This window comes from Cebidichthys violaceus, unplaced genomic scaffold, assembly GCF_023349555.1.
Source record: "Cebidichthys violaceus isolate CVI_PGR_0920_01 unplaced genomic scaffold, fCebVio1.0.p SCAF_127, whole genome shotgun sequence".
Taxonomy (NCBI): domain Eukaryota; kingdom Metazoa; phylum Chordata; class Actinopteri; order Perciformes; family Stichaeidae; genus Cebidichthys; species Cebidichthys violaceus.
The window spans coordinates 37,501-40,000 of NW_027176293.1; the positions used below are offsets into that span (position 1 = coordinate 37,501).

A 2,500-nucleotide genomic window follows, 5' to 3' on the forward strand; every position below is an offset into this window, starting at 1 on the left:
CCTGGTGCTGTAAGCTTTTTCACTTTTCTCTCCATAAAGCAGAGGACAATGCTGCTTTTTCATTTGACAAATATGTGAGAAAGAGGCAAGATTGAAGAAGAGATGCATGAAAAGACGTGAGTAACAGTAAAAAGGGAAAAGAGAATCAATCAATATCATCTCAATATTTTCTTCATTTTGGAATGTTAATCAATGAACTGGTTTAGGTTCGTTCACATTTTGCAATTGACCTACTGTTGTTGGTATTTGAGTCTTTTCAAGCCGGTTCCGACGAACAGGTCAGAGTTCTCTGTGAAGAAAAGTAAAGTTTAATTCACCATTCACCCTACCATTCAAAGAACTGCTTCATTTTTTAAAAACGGGGTCCCTTGGAACATAAAATGAGATTTCTTAAACATGTCCTAAATGTACTATAAATGACAGCAATTTGTAACAGCTTTTAAAGGACTATGTGTTGGAGACAAACTTGCTTACGGCCATACCTCTCTGATTGCGCCCGATCTTGTCCGATCTCGGAAGCTAAGCAGAGTCGGGCCTGGTTAGTACTTGGATGGGGGAATATCTGGTGCTGTAAGCTTTTTCACTTTTCTCTCCATAAGGCAGAGGACACTGCTGCTTTTTTATTTGACAAAGATGTGAGAATGAGGCAAGATTGAAGAAGAGATCCATGAAAAGAGGTGGGTAACAGTCAAAAGGGAAAAGAGAATCAATCAATATCATATCAATATTTTCTTTATTTTGGAATGTTAATCAATGAACTGGTTTAGGTTCGTTCACATTTTGCAATTGACCTACTGTTGTTGGTATTTGAGTCTTTTCAATCCGGTTCCGACCAACAGGTAAGAGTTCTCTGTGAAGAAAAGTAAAGTTTAATTCACCATTCACCCTACCATTCAAAGAACTGCTTCATTTTTTAAAAACGGGGTCCCTTTGAACATAAAATGAGATTTCTTAAACATGTCCTAAATGTACTATAAATAACAGCAATTTGTAACAGCTTTTAAAGCACTATGTGTTGGAGACAAACTTGCTTACGGCCATACCTCTCTGATTGCGCCCGATCTCGTCCGATCTCGGAAGCTAAGCAGAGTCGGGCCTGGTTAGTACTTGGATGGGAGACTGCCTGGGAATACCTGGTGCTGTAAGCTTTTTCAATTTTCTCTCCATAAGGCAGAGGACAATGCTGCTTTTTCATTTGACAAATATGTGAGAAAGAGGCAAGATTGAAGAAGAGATGCATGAAAAGACGTGAGTAACAGTAAAAAGGGAAAAGAGAATCAATCGATATCATATCAATATTTTCTTCTTTTTGGAATGTTAGTCAATGAACTGGTTTAGGTTCGTTCACATTTTGCAATTAACCTACTGTTGTTGGTATTTGAGTCTTTTCAAGCCGGTTCCGACCAACAGGTCAGAGTTCTCTGTGAAGAAAAGTAAAGTTTAATTCACCATTCACCCTACCATTCAAATAACTGCTTCATTTTTTAAAAACGGGGTCCCTTTGAACATAAAATGAGATTTCTTAAACATGTCCTAAATGTACTATAAATGACAGCAATTTGTAACAGCTTTTAAAGGACTATGTGTTGGAGAAAATCTTGCTTACGGCCATACCTCTCTGATTGCGCCCGATCTCGTCCAATCTTGGAAGCTAAGCAGAGTCGGGCCTGGTTAGTACTTGGATGGGAGACTGCCTGGGAATACCTGGTGATGTAAGCTTTTTCACTTTTCTCTCCATAAGGCAGAGGACACTGCTGCTTTTTCATTTGACAAATATGTGAGAAAGAGGCAAGACTGAAGAAGAGATGCATGAAAAGAGGTGGGTAACAATAAAAAGGGAAAAGAGAATCAATCAATATCATATCAATATTTTCTTCATTTTGGAATGTTAGTCAATGAACTGGTTTAGGTTCGTTCACATTTTGCAATTGACCTACTGTTGTTGGTATTTGAGGCTTTTCAAGCCGGTTCCGACCAACAGGTCAGAGTTCTCTGTGAAGAAAAGTAAAGTTTAATTCACCATTCACCCTACCATTCAAAGAACTGCTTCATTTTTTAAAAACGGGGTCCCTTGGAACATAAAATGAGATTTCTTAAACATGTCCTAAATGTACTATAAATGACAGCAATTTGTAACAGCTTTTAAAGGACTATGTGTTGGAGACAAACTTGCTTACGGCCATACCTCTCTGATCGCGCCCGATCTCGTCCGATCTCGGAAGCTAAGCAGAGTTGGGCTTGGTTAGTACTTGGATGGGAGACCTCCTCGGAATACCTGGTGCTGTAAGCTCTTTCAATTTTCTCTCCATAAGGCAGAGGACACTGCTGCTTTTTCATTTGACAAAGATGTGAGAATGAGGCAAGATTGAAGAAGAGATCCATGAAAAGAGGTGGGTAACAGTCAAAAGGGAAAAGAGAATCAATCAATATCATATCAATATTTTCTTCATTTTGGAATGTTAATCAATGAACTGGTTTAGGTTCGTTCACATTTTGCAAT

At 38.6% G+C, this 2,500-nt stretch overlaps 3 non-coding genes and 2 pseudogenes across 3 annotated transcripts; all 5 read left to right on the plus strand.

Moving 5' to 3' along the window:
- LOC137870005 (5S ribosomal RNA) overlaps positions 1-16 on the plus strand; it is a 109-nt pseudogene extending 93 nt beyond the window's left edge.
- A 452-nt stretch (positions 17-468) lies between these two features.
- LOC137869982 (5S ribosomal RNA) lies at positions 469-577 on the plus strand (annotated as a pseudogene).
- Positions 578-1,029: 452 nt separating this feature from the next.
- On the plus strand, positions 1,030-1,148 carry LOC137869997 (5S ribosomal RNA). The gene has a single exon (XR_011102659.1). It is a non-coding gene; the product is annotated as a 5S ribosomal RNA (ribosomal RNA).
- Positions 1,149-1,600: 452 nt separating this feature from the next.
- LOC137869916 (5S ribosomal RNA) lies at positions 1,601-1,719 on the plus strand. Its single transcript, XR_011102638.1, has one exon. It is a non-coding gene; the product is annotated as a 5S ribosomal RNA (ribosomal RNA).
- Positions 1,720-2,171: 452 nt separating this feature from the next.
- On the plus strand, positions 2,172-2,290 carry LOC137869593 (5S ribosomal RNA). The gene has a single exon (XR_011102327.1). It is a non-coding gene; the product is annotated as a 5S ribosomal RNA (ribosomal RNA).
- Positions 2,291-2,500: the final 210 nt, after the last annotated feature.